Source organism: Lepus europaeus, chromosome 1 (genome assembly GCF_033115175.1).
Source record: "Lepus europaeus isolate LE1 chromosome 1, mLepTim1.pri, whole genome shotgun sequence".
NCBI lineage: Eukaryota > Metazoa > Chordata > Mammalia > Lagomorpha > Leporidae > Lepus > Lepus europaeus.
Window position 1 is genome coordinate 10,295,655 of NC_084827.1, and position 14,374 is coordinate 10,310,028.

At 44.1% G+C, this 14,374-nt stretch overlaps 1 protein-coding gene across 13 annotated transcripts in view; it reads right to left on the bottom strand.

The window, feature by feature from the left end:
• Positions 1 to 14,374, bottom strand: part of EZH2 (enhancer of zeste 2 polycomb repressive complex 2 subunit) — a 74,713-nt gene that overhangs the window by 46,998 nt on the left and 13,341 nt on the right. The window lies entirely within an intron of this gene.

Sequence of the window (14,374 nt, forward strand, 5' to 3'; positions counted from 1 at the left end):
TTTCTTCTTAAATAATTTTTTTTAAGATTTATTTTATTTATTTGAAAGGCAGAGTTGCAGAGAGGCAGAGAGGCAGAGGCGGGGGTGGGGAGGAGAGAAAGAGAGGTCTGCCATCCACTGGTTCAGTCTCCACATAGCCACAGTGACTGGAGCTCCTTCAGGGTCTCCCACGTCGGTGCAGGGGCCCAAGGACTTGGGCCATCCTCTACTGCTTTCCCAGGCCATGACAGAGAGCTGGATTGGAAGTGGAGCAGCCAGGACTCAAACCGGCATCCACTAGGGAAGCCAGCACTGCAGGCAGCGGCTTTACCCACCATGCCACAGCAAGCCCCTCTTCTTAAAGAATACTTTAAAAAAAAAAAAAAAAGATTATTTTTATTTGAAAGAGCTATAAAGAGAGAAGGAGAAACATATATACACAGAGACAGACAGAGACAGAGCTCTTCCAGGGGCTGGTTTGCTCCCCAGATGGCCATCAACAGGGACAAAGCCAGGCCGAAGCTAGGAGCCAAGGGCTTCATATGGGTCTCCCACGGGAGTGGTAGGGGCCTAACACTTGGGACATCTTCCTCTGCTTTTCCCAGGCCATTAGCAGGGAGCTGGATCAAAAGTGGGACAGCCAGGACATGAACTGGCACCCACATGGGATGCCAGCGTCACAGACAGCAGCTTTACCCGCTATATCACAATGTTAGCCCCGAAAATACTCTTCAAAAGGCCACTTCTCTGTTAGGTCATGCAATGCTATATAGCCCACACTAAGGAATTTGCTTCCATTTCTTTAGGAGTAATGGTAAGCCACTAAGTGTTTCAAGTAAAGGAGACAGTCCACAATTTTAAAAAACCAAGCTCAGAGCAATAAACAACAAGAGCTGAGGTGGGGAGAGTAAAATAACAACTGTGCCACCAGGTTAGATGCCACAGCAATGTATTCGCTAAAGAGATGACTGCAGCTTTTTAAACTGCTCTGGTGAAGAAAAAGAAAATGAATTCAGGAGTTACTGAGGAAATCCTTTAACCAAATGATGCTCTAAATATGGCAAATGGAGATTGATGTTTGGTACAGCAGTTTACAGATCTCCTGGGACACCTGCATCCACGATGGGGTGCCTGGGTTCTAGTCCCAGCTCTGCTTCTGACTCAAGCTTCCTGCTAATGCATTCCGGAAGGAAGCCGGTGATGACAGTTCAAAAACTTGAGTCCATGTCAAACGGGAGACCTGGACTGAGTTGCAGGTTCATGGCTTCAGACTGGCCCAGCCCCAGCAGTTGTGGGCATCTAGGGAGTGAAGCAATGGATGAAAGATCTCTGTTTGACTCCGTCTCTACCTTTCAAATAAATACAAACTTTTTTTTTTTTTTTTTTGACAGGCAGAGTGGACAGTGAGAGAGAGATAGAAAGGTCTTCCTTCTGCCGTTGTTCACCCTCCAATGGCCGCCGCGGTTGGCGTGCTGCGGCCGGCGCACCGTGCTGATCTGATGGCAGGAGCCAGGTGCCTATCCTGGTCTCCCATGGGGTGCAGGGCCCAAGCACTTGAGCCATAAATACAAACTTTTAAAAAATATGTATAGGAAGTGGAAGGAGAAGGCAACTTTCTGGCTTGAATAACTAAATCTCTTAAGTAGCATTTACCTATTTACATAAAGCTCTCAGGCATAGAGAAAACTACCGAGGAAAAGATTCAGAGGAAGAATAAGAGTCCTGAAGTCAGTGGGTACCTTTCTACAGGACACTCAACTACCACGCACAGCACAGAAAACAGGTCCTGACTGATTCGGAGCTGAAAGAAAGGGGCAAAGCAATTCATTTTCTCAAGAACAATAAATATTATAGACCAGGCAGTGAGTGGACAAAGTTAAATAAAACGAACATACAAAGATGAGTAAAACTGCTCTGATGGAGCTTTATGTCCTACTAAAAAACGAAGAAAAAACAGATTAAAAGATACATACATGCATACAAAAAAGGACAGGTGACTGGAGAAAGAAAAAGACAGCAGGACTACAGAAAGAAGGCAGCAGAGATGACAAACAGCCTTAAAGGTTACACTGGTGGGGCTGGTGCTGTGGCATAGTGGGTAAAGCCACCACCTGCACTGCCAGCATCCCACATGGGCACCAGTTCGAGTCCCAGCTGTTCCACTTCCTATCCAGCTCTCTGCTATGGCCTGGGAAACCAGTACATGATGGCCTGAGTACTTGGGCCCCTGCACCCAAGTGGAAGACCTGGAAGAAGCTCCTGGCTCCTGGTTTCGGATCAGCACAGCCCCGGCCGTTGCAGCCAATTGGGGAGTGAACCACCAGATGGAAGACTCTCTCCTCTGCCTTTCCTCCTCTCTCTGTGTAACTCTTTCTAATAAATAAATAAATCTTAAAAAAAAAAAAAAAAGGTTAAGCTGGATTTCAAAAGGCAAAAGAGGCCGGTGCCGCGGCTCACTAGGCTAATCCTCTGCCTGCAGCGCCAGCATCCCGGGTTCTAGTCCTGGTCGGGGCGCCGGATTCTGTCCCGGTTGCTCCTCTTCTAGTCCAGCTCTCTGCTGTGGCCCGGGATGGCAGTGGAGGACGGCCCAAGTGCTTGGGCCCTGCACCCGCATGGGAAGCACCTGGCTCCTGGCTTCAGATAGGCGCAGCACCGGCCATGGCGGCCATTAGGGGAGTGAACCAAGACCTTTCTCTCTAACTCTGCCTGTCCAAAAGAAAAAAAAAAAAAAGGCAAAAAAGAAACAGAAGGGAATCTAGGGTCTGAACAAAAGAAAGTTGGGTAAGGGGACACTAAAGGCAGACAGGTCTGCCTGGCAGGCCTTGTTAACAAGTATGGGCTCCTACTCTAAGTCCTAAATTAAAAGGACAGAGCACATGTGAAGGTCAAGAGTAAGAATACCAGATTTTCAGAAGTGGAAGGCTGAATGAAATAGAACCAGTTCAAGCAGAAGTGTTCTCAGTGTGATCTTGTCCGTGGGCTGCTACAGGAGCAAAGCTGACAGTCACCAGAATTGTGAAAAGTAAATACAAGAGGACCCACCTCTGAGGTAAAGCAGAAAATGTATTAGGAAGACGGTGAAGTGAGGCCAAAGAACACCAAAGTTAGGAAGAAATTAGAGCATTAATTTTAAAAATAACTTTGTGGCAACTGTTTGCTTCCACATCTGTTAGTCAGCTAATTGATGAGCTCCAGTAATTCCATGCAAATTATTTTCAGATCACTTAACACTTCAAAGGCCTAGAAACTAGAAAAAAAAAAAAAAGATTATCTGTAGTCTCATTAGCTTTCAGGCTAATCACAACTAGTCCATCTGCCTTGACAAATTCTTAGTCCTTGGTGGTGCAACCCTATGCAATAAAGCCTGTGAAAGGAACATTTAATTTTTATTTATGTGCTGCATGGTTATATTACAACTCACTTTCTAAAACGCACATTTTATGTCTTGGTAAAGAGGTACTTCATTAATTAGCATTTCATGTCTTAGTTCTAGAACCCTCCTTGACTAGTATTCTGGAATGCCTTCTCTGCTAAGTATTAAAATATAACTCCAAATGTTCACACACTGTATTAGCAGAAGGAAACCTTTAATAAAATGACTTGCTACCAAATGGATAGGGACACTGTGAATACATCTGGTTTTTAAATTTCTCATTCAAAAGACTTTTAATTTCATAGGTGAAATTTCACTAGTATGATTTTTATTCAGGATATGAAGTTTCCATTATGTGGCTCTCATTAAGGTAAGATTCTATCTGGGGTTGGCACTGTGGTGCAGCGGGTTAAAGCCCTGGCCTGAAGCGCTGGCATTCCATATGGGCACCAGTTTGAGTCCAGCCTGCTCCTCTTCCAATCCAGCTCTCTGCTATGGCCTGGGAAAGTAGAAGATAGCCCAAGTTCTTGGGCCCCTGCACCCACATGGGAGACCCAGAAGAAGCTGCTGGCTTTAACTTTAACATCAGATATTATGAAGGTATTTCAAAAGTTTCATGGAAAACATGAATAAAAAGTTTATTCTGGTCCAAAAAATTGAAATCATATTTGTTCCTCTTGAGTAGATACTATGCTTCCCTCAGACCTCCCACTCCATCCTCAGGCATCCCTTCCCTGGGAACTTCACACCCACTCTTCTCTGAGAACTCCACCTACTCTGCAGAAAGCTGACTCAAGCTGCTTGTGACCCTTAGTACCAATGTACCACATATCTCCCTGGAGACGGTGACCAGCAGAGTTGGATATATGACCAGAATCAGTCATGTCACAGTGAAAATCTCAGGTTTCCTACAATAATAGGACAAGGCTCATTCTTCTCCATTTCAATTTCAACCTGGGGAAATGGTACCCAAGGACTTGTTGAAAGATATCCTGCAACTAACTGTGAAAAGAGTCTGCAAAGACTACCATCAACAGGAAAAAAGGAATAACCTTCAAAGCCAAGAAATGGATTCTAGTCACACCACTTGAATACTCAATCAGACCTCACCAAACTAATTCCAGAACTACTTAGTTATGTGAGTAAAAAATTACCCTCCCCACTTTTTTCTTAAGCTATTTAAAGTTTTCTAACATGTGAAATATAAGGGGCCGACGCTGTGGCATAGCGAGTAAAGCCACTGTCTGCAATGCCAGCATCCCATATGGGCACCGGTTTGAGACCCAGCTGCCCTACTTCCGAACCAGCTCTCTGCTATGGCCTGAGAAAGCAGTAGAAGGCAGCTCAAGCCCTCGGGCCCCTGCACCCACATGGGAAGACCCATAGGAAGCTCCTAGCTCCTGGCTGCTGGCTTCGGATAGGCACATCTCTGGCCGTTGTGGCCAATTGGGGAGTGAACCAGGGAATGGAAGACCTCCCTCTCTCTCTCTCTCTCTCTCTCTCTCTCTCTCTCTCTCTGCCTCTCCTTCTCTCTCTGTGTAACTCTTTCAAATAAATAAATAAATCTTTAAATATATATATATATATGGTACCAGGGATACATAATTAATAGAGATTATATATACAAGAATGTCTGTAAATTAATGGAAGATGGGTTCTCACAGCCTATTTCACTATCATCAATGGGGCTGGGGATAACTACAGTCATATTGTCTTCTGTATCAAGTAAGGATATTTCTCCACTTCTAAGTTTTGCAGCGGCACCAATGAAGTAGCTATGATGCCCTTTCTAGCTGTAAGGTGACTAGCTCACAAAAGCTCAAGAAATCAGCCCTCTCCTCTGTCAGATGCAATCCTACTCCACTTGTCAGGAGTCTTTACCTAAAAAAAGACGTTCCATTCCTGAGCTGGACCTCTTAACAGTTAAGTCACTGGGTGAGATGCTTGCATCCCGAATAATAACCTGGAGGGTTTCAATCCCAGCTCCAGCTCCTGATTCCAGCTTCTTGCCAGTTCTGACATGGGAGATAGCAAGTTGGATTCCTGCTACCCACTATGGGAGACTTCGACTGAGGCTTCCAGCTTCAGCCTGGCCCAGCCCAGGAGTGACCCAGCAGATGGGAGTTCTCTGCTCTCTCCACCTCTCAATTTAGAATAAAACAAAACAAACTACATTCCTTCCCCTCCTCACTTAGCTGCTAATAACTGAAGGGGAGCGAGGGGAGTGCCATAGGCTCCATTAGTACTCTTGATACTTTTTGAAAGGTTCATTGTCCTAAAATTTGTTAAATCAAGACAGTAACCATCTATTTAGTCTTTCCAAATAGATATTTGTTTCTACTTGTCTGAAGAAAAATGAAATAATAAACTACATGTAGTATTTATCCTTCTTAACTTTAAAACAGCATCAACAGCATCAAGTGGGGTGGTGTTGTAGCACAGCAGATTAAGCCACTATCCATACATAGTGCCAGCATCCCATATGGGTGTCGGTTCAAGTCCTGGCTGCTCCACTTCCAATCCAGCTCCCTCCTAATGCGCCTGGGAAAGCAGTGGAAGATGGCCTAAATCCTTGGACCCCTGCACGTGTGTGGGAGATCCTGATGAAGCTCCTGGCTCCTGCTGTGGCCATCTGGGAAGTGAACCAGCAGATGGAAGCTCTCTCCCTTTCTAATTCTGACTATTTGAAAGTCAGAAAGTAAAATAAATCTTTAATAGGAAAATACATATAGCATTAACTTTGAGTCTTCACTGATTACCAAGCTAAATAAGATCAAATTCAAACCCAACATAATTTAACTAATATGATTTGTAAAATGCCCTATGTTCTTCACTAAGAAAATTTTACTTCACAGCAAGTCTGACATAAAATTGCATATTTTGAAAAAGCACTAGTCTTCAACAGTGCTCTTATGTTCAAATGCCTTGATGGCAGCTGTTAGTCTCACTTAACAATTTCACTTTTCTTAAAATTTTCATTTATTTGAGAAGCAGAGAGAGGAGGAGAGGGCGAAGGAGAGAAGAGCAGGAAACAGGAAGGAAGGAAGGGAGGGAGGGAGGGAAAGGTGAAAGAAGGAAGGGAGGGGCCGGCACTGTGGGCTAATGCCCTGGCCTGAAGTGCCAGCATCCCATATGGTCGCCGGTTTGAGACCAGGCTGCTCCACTTCCAATCCAGCTCTCTGCTATGGCCTGGGAAAGCAGAAGATGGCCCAAGTCCTTGGGCCTCTGCACCCATGTGGGAGACCTGTAAGAAGCTCCTGGTTCCTGTCTTCGGATCAGCACAGCTCCGGCCATTGCAGCCATCTGGGGAGTGAATCATCAGATGGAAGACCTCTCTCTCTACCTCTCCTCTCTCTGTGTAACTCTGACTTTCAAATAAAGAAATCTTTAAGGCCGGCGCCGCGGCTCAATAGGCTAATCCTCCGCCTGTGTCACCGGCACCCCGGGTTCTAGTCCCGGTTGCCACTCTTCCAGGCCAGCTCTCTGCCCGGGAGTGCAGTGGAGGATGGCCCAAGTGCTTGGGCCCTGCACCTGCATGGGAGACCAGGAGAGGCACCTGGCTCCTGATCAGCGCGATGCGCCGGCCGCAGCGCACCAGCCGCGGCAGCCATTGGAGGGTGAACCAACGGCAAAAAGGAAGACCTTTCTCTCTGTCTCTCTCACTATCCACTCTGCCTGTCCAAAAAAAAAAAAAAAAACTTTAAAAAAATAATAAACTATATGAAAATAAAACAAAAGATGTCAGAGGATCTAAGGATAGAACCCAAACTACAATGAATCTAACTTAGCATTATAATTTTATAAGGTAACCTCACTGGAAGTGCAGAGCACAGGGATAGGAGCTAACTTACTTAACTTTGAAATATCTGTTTCAACTGTATATGCAGAGGTGGAGAACCTTCTTCCTGCCAAGGGCCATTTGGATATTTATAACATCATTGGCAGGCCATACAAAATTGTCAACCTAATTAGCCTGCTACAGACTGAAAGAATTTTGAGTTCCAAATGTGGTTTGCCTTGGCAGGGGACAGACCAAATAATGTCACAGACCTTATACAGATGTTCCCCACCCCTTGGTATATAGGAAGGCTAAAGACAAAAAGAATGACACATAAACAGTATACTCTAGTTGGTAAATTTGTTTCTCACACAGTTACCAGTTGGTAACTCTGAAAGTACTCTATATTTACTAGGGGTTTACCAGGGGTAAACAAAATAAATTGTAGTTAATATGAGCCAGGTTCCTTAATGTCAGAGAAAAAAGAAGTTATAAATAAGCAAAAAGTGGTGCTAGATTAATCAGAAATATCAGTATGGACTCATTTTTTTAATTGACAGGTAGAGTTATAGACAGTGAGAGAGAGAGAAAGGTCTTCCTTCCATTGGTTCACTCCCCAAATGGCCACCACGGCTGGCGCTGCACCGATCCAAAGCCAGGAGCCAGGTGCCTCTGCCTGGTCTCCCATGCAGATGCAGGCAGGGCCCAAGCACTTGGGCCATCCTCCACTGCCCTCTTGGGCCACAGCAGAGAGCTGGACTGGAAGACGAACAGCAGGGACTAGAACCCTGTGCCCATATAGGATACCGGCGCTGCAGGCAGAGGATTAACCAAGTGAGCCATGGCGCCAGCCCTCATATTTATTTTTAAAACATATGTAGAAAGAGAAACAGATAGGAATATACATATGGATTAGCTGACACACCTGTATTTCCAAGTTCTATCCACAGGGTTCCTGGAAGTAGCAACATTCCATTATCAAAGAGCATACCCAGAACCCACAACTTCTGTCTAATTCTCCAATACAAGGGAAAATGGCAATACAGAAATGATTATTCCTGGGGCTAGAACTGGAGAAATACAAGGTAAGCCTATAGCAGCAGGAAAAGCAATGCTCAAAAGATGAATGGAAAAATCTTTAAAAAAAAGATGAGAGGATAAGAGACAGAAGCCAAATTGAAGAACTTTCCAATGACCACAGCAGGAATCATTTCAGCAGCCAAATAGATATGTATACATATATATGTGTGTGTGTGTGTGTGTGTACATATATATATATAATAACCAAATTAACAGGCATCCATAAGCCAATGACTAAATAAATAAATGGAAAAGAGATAAATCTTCCTTACAAGGAATTCCAAATAATCTGTGCGCATACTTCCCCTTTGTGGGAGGCAGAACTGTTTCCTTCCCTTGAGCGTAAACTATATTCAGTGACTCATTTCCAAGAATAAAGTCTGGAAAGGGAAACGAGAGTTTCAATGGAAAAACCAAGAACATACCAACATAACTAGATGATCAAAATTTAGATCCCTAGTGATTAAGTCATCTTGCTAACAAGTATCTCTTCATGTGATATAATGAGACATGAACTTCCCTTCAGTGACATTCTTCTCTAAAACTTCCTAACCAATAATCTCACTACAATTATAAGAATATCTGTTAAACTCAAACTGAAAGACATTCTTAGAAAATGCCTAACCAATACTCTAAAACTCTCGAGGTCGAGGCCGGCACTGTGGCATAGCCAGTAAAGCCACCGCACCTGTGGTGTCAGCATCCCATATGGGCGCTGGTTCGAAATCCGGCTGCTCCACTTCTGATCCAGCTCTGTGCTATGGCCTGGGAAAGCAGTGGAAGATGGCCCAATCCTTTGGGCCCCTGCACCCACGAGGGAGACCCGGAGGTCTCAGATCGGTGCAGCTCTGGCTATGACAGCCAACTAGAGTGAACCGGAGGATGGAAGACCTCTCTCTTTCTCTTTGCCTCTCCTTCTCTGTGTAACTCTACCTTTCAAATAAATGAATCTTTATTTAAAAAAAAGAAAGAGAGAGAAAGAGAAAGAGAGAAAGAAAGAGAGAGAGAGAGAGAGAGAGAGAGAAAGAAAGAAAGAAAGAAAGAAAGAAAGAAAGAAAGAAAGAAAGAGAGAGAGAGAAATAGAGGGGCAGCAGTGATTGTAGTATAGTGGGTTAAGACTCTGCTTAGGACCCACACCCAGTCAGTGCTACATACAAGTCCTCCTATTCTACTTACAATCCAGCTTTCTGCTAAGGCTACTGGAAGGCAGAAGGTGATGGTTCAAGATGACTCAGGTACTTGTGGCTCAAATGGGAAACCTGGCTCCTGGCTTCATTCTGGCCCAACAACCCTGGCTGTTGCTGCCATTTGAGGAGTGAACTAGAAGATGGAAGATGGATCTCTCTTGTCTGTCACTCTAGCTTTCAAATAGGTAAATAAAAACAAAAGAAAAGAAACAGTAATTGAGACAGTTTGGTTTTTTTTTTGTTTTTGTTTTTGTTTTTGTTTTTTTAAGACTTATTTACCGAGGGGCACTGTGGCATAGTAGGCTAACCCTCCACCTGCTGTGCCTATGGTCGCCAGTTCATGTCCTGCCTGCTCCTCTTAAAATCCAGCTCTCGGGGTCCAGCGCTGTGGCACAGCGGGTTAAAGCCACCGCCTGCAGTGCCGGCATCCCATATGGGCGCTGGTTCTAGTCCTGGCTGCTCCTCTTCTGATCCAGCTCTCTGCTGTGGGCTGGGAACGCAGTAGATGACCCAAATCCTTGGGTCCTGTACCGGTGTGGGAGACCCGGAAGAAGCTCCTGACTCCTAGCTTCAGATCAGCACAGCTCTAGCCTTTGCAGCCAACTGGGGAGTGAACTAGCAGATGGAAGACCTCTCTCTTTCTGCCTTTCCTTATCTGTGTAACTCTTTCAAATAAATAAACAAATCTTCTAAAAAAAAAATCCAGCTCTTTGCTTATGGCCTGGGAAAGCAGTGTAAGATGGCCCAAGTGCTTGGGCCCTGGCCCCAACGTGAGAGACCTAGAAGAAGATCCTGGCTCCTGGCTTCAGATCAGCCCAGCTCACTGGCCATTGTGGCTAATTGGAAAGTCTATATTTAACTTGTAAATCTGCTTTTTTTTTTTTTTTTTTTTGGACAGGCAGAGTTAGACAGTGAGAGAGAGAGAGAGAGAGAGAGAGAGAAAGGTCTTCCTTCCGTTGGTTCACCCTCCAAATGGCCGACACGGCCGGTGCACTGCGCCAATCCGAAGCCAGGAGTCCTCCTGGTCTCCCATGCGGGTGCAGGGCCCAAGCACTTGGGCCATCCTCCACTGCCTTCCCAGGCCACAGCAGAGAGCTGGACTGGAAAAGGAGCAGCCGGGACTGAATCCAGTGCCCCAACCGGGACTAGAACCCGGAGTGCCAGTGCCACAGGCAGAAGATTAGCCTAGTGTTCTGCGGTGCAGGCTGCTTTGGTTTTAAACATAAGGAGTTTGTATCTGTACATTTTTATTTTTATCAATAAAAATAAAGTCAAGTCAATGCTGAGACTCCATGCAAAATCCCTATTTGAAAATCATATTATAAAGAAACTAAAGTGTTGAATGAATTCGGAAAAAAAAAAAAAAAAAAAACAGTAAGAGCCCCAAACTGGGTTGACAACTGTGGGAATGGGACCAAAAAAATCAATGACAAGAGACATCCTAAAATTAAAATCCAAATGCCATATAAAAGAAAAATAAATAAAAAATAAGAAAGAGGAGATGGCATTTAGCCTAGTGGTTGAGACACCTGAATCCCACATTGGAGTACCTGGGTTTGATTCCCAGCTCCAGCACCTCACTCCAGCTTCCTACCAATGCAGATCCTGGGAGGCAGAGATGATGAATCAAGTATTTGGTTTCCTACTACTCACCAGGGAGATCTAAACTGAGTTCCCAGCTCCCAATTTTAGCTTTGGCTCTTGTGAGCATTCGGGGAATGAACCAGGAGTGTACGTTTTACTTTAAAATATTTTAAATAAAATGCTTTAAAATAACATACTTTACTTTTTAAAAAAAGCATTTTCTTTTTCAAAATTAGTGAATGGCAACATTCTCCAATTTCTTCAATATCTTTATAATAGAAGAAGGCTGCATTCTCAAACCTGCTGCTTCACTCAGCCTGTTCCAATGGTTGTTTTGGCTAAAGTGTATTAAGAAAATTCCAACTCAGATATTTAGCTAGACAAAGAAAGAATACCTGAAGAGCTTTTGAGGTAACTCTTCCACGAAAAAAATGGCTAGTTCAACTAGTTCAGTGGCTCGTTCAACTTTAGTGGCTTTTCCTCAAAACAACCACTACAATTCAACAAGCAGTAGTACTTTCTTATACTATTACTTAAAAAGGTAGAATCTGAAATGGTATCAATGAACTTTTCCTACTCTCCTATATTAACATTCATAGGACTATTCACTCTAAATGTATCTTTAACTTACACGACACTATCTCACCATCCTTCGTTTTGAAAACTACTGATCCAAAGGCCAGCGCTGTGGTGTAGCAGGTAAAGCCACTGCCTGCAATGCCGGCATCCCATATGGGCGCTGGTTCGAGTCCCAGCTGCTCCACTTCCAATCCCGCTCTCTGCTATGGCCCCGGAAAGCAGTGGAAGTTGGCCTAAGTTCTTGGGCCCCTGAACCTACGTGGGAAGACCCAGAGGAAGCTCCTGGCTTCGGATCAGCACAGCTGATCTTGCAGCCAGTTGGAGAGTGAACTAGCAGACGGAAGACACCCCCCCCACCGCCGCTTCCTCCCTCCCTCCCTCCCTCTCCTCTCTCTCTCTGTATAACTCTGAGTTTCAAATAAATAAATCTTTAAAAAAAAAAAGGGGGGGGGGGCGGGGAGAAAACTACTGATCCAATTAGGTATGCACTTTCCAGAGTTGATTTTTAGAAAAAAGGAAAAAAAAAAAAAAAGATAGTTGTTAAATCCATTAATCCCCAGGTCTCCAAAATGAGTATAGGGGCCCAAGCACTTGGGCGATCCTCTGCTGCTTTTTCAGGTGCCATCAGCAGGGAACTGGATCAGATGTGGAGTCACCAGGACTTGAACCAGCGCTCATGAGATGCAGGAGAGGACTTTGTCTTCACAAGAGTGCTGGCCCCTAATCCATTAATCTCATCAGAAAGTATTTAAGTACCGAGAAGCTTTCAAGTTCACAGGATATGTTATCCAAAAATTCTAACTTTTGCTTGAAAGCTCACCATTCTCTTTGCCATAAAAATAGGATCAGCTATTTTCCTTAGTAGTAGGCTCACTTTGTTGATGAGAAAATCTCTGCCAAAAACCCAACTCTGAATAATCATAGTTTATCAACCCCTCTGTTAAGTCAAAAAAGTAGCTAGTGCAGCTTGCAACTCAATCACATAAGTGCCTTTCCTCAAAATCATACTTTGATATGCATCAAAAGCACTTTTACATTCTCATCTTGCCCCTACAGAATGTTAAAAATGCTTGTATTCAAGGATCAAGATTTAATAAAACTAATCCTTACTACTTCATCAAGGACATTCTCAAACAAAACCTGTTTTCACTTCAAGTGTTAATATGCCAATTGTTTTTACTCACAGTTGTTTTCACACCATTGCTACAAATATCAACATGGTAAATTTTTTAAAAAGGGAAATCACATCTTAGTATTATTGTAAAAATAACTTTGATCTCACAGATCCCTTAGGGTCTATGCTTTGAGAACAGCTGACATAAAAGTATCCAGAAATCATATGAATCAGCAATCAAAACGCCCTGCTCTCAAATTTGACTAGCAAAAAACCTAGAACAAGATATTTAAATTATGTACTTCTAAGAAATTTTTTATTTTATTTATTTGAGAGGCAGAAAGACATAGAAAGATCGTCCAAATGCCCGCCAAAAGACAGAGCTGGGCCAGGCTGAAACTGGTAGACCAGAACTCAATGTGGGACTTCCATGTGAGTGGCAGGGAAAATCCTACCCCTCATGGCCCCTCCACTTGCCCTTCCACTTTCCACCATGTAAGAGCACAGTGAGAGGCCCCAATCAAACACTAGTGCCTTGAACTTCTACTTCACAGTCTCCAGAACTATGAGAAACAAGTTCCTATACTTTATAAGTTACTCAACCTCAGCTATTGAAATAGCAGCACAAAATGAAATACAACAATATTTGGTGTTGAATGACTTTATTACTATAACATCACTTTTCAAAAATAATTAAGCCCAGAGAAAATATTTTTGAGTCCCCAAATACCTACAGAAACTATAGTTATAAGGGACTGACCACCCACAAGGAAACTCGTTATATAACTCCTGCAGTTTTCTCCCTGCAATATCCAGACTAACAGTAAGTTTTCAGGGGAGGAACAAGATTTCAATCCCAGCACTTCCATATGGAGAAAAAAGAAAATGAGGACAAGGATGAGAGTACAAGACAAATGTTGGGGCTGGTGCTGAGGAGTAGCAGGTAAAGCTGCAGCCTGCAGTGCCAGCATCCCATATGGGCGCCGGTTAGAGACCTGGCTGCTCCACTTCCCATCCAGCTCTCTGCTATGGCCTGGGAAAGTGGTAGAAGATGGCCCAAGTCCTTGGGCCCCTGCACCCACATGGGAGACCCAGAAGAAGCTCCTAGCTTCAGATCAGCGCAGCTCCAGCCACTACAGCCATCTGGGGAGTGAACCAGCAGATGGAAGACCTCTCTCTCTCTCCCTCTCTCTGCCTCTCCTCTCTCTGTGTAACTGTGACTTTCAAGTAAAATAAATCTTTAAAAAAAAAAAAAAAAAGACAAATGTCACCAGATAATTGGCTAAAAAATTAGTTTACTTTTTTTTTTTTTTTAAAGATTTTACTTATTTGAGAGTTAGAGACAGAGAGAGGAAGAGACAGAGAAAAGTCTTCCCTCCGCTGGTTCACTCCCCAAATGGCCACAATGGCCGGAGCTGCTCCTATCCGAAGCCAGGAGCCAGGTGCTTCTTCCTGGTCTCCCACATGGGTGCAGGGGCCCAAACACTTGGGCCATCTTCTACTGCCCTCCCAGGCCAGAGCAGAGAGCTGGACTGGAAGAGGGGCAGCCAGGACTAGAACCGGCGCCCATATGGGATGCCGGCGCTGCAGGCAGAGGATTAACCCACTGCACCACGGCACCGGCCCCCCAAAATTAACTTACTTCTTTAACTACAAAGCTAAATTTTACTAAGAATTGAGAATATGAACTTGCCAATTCA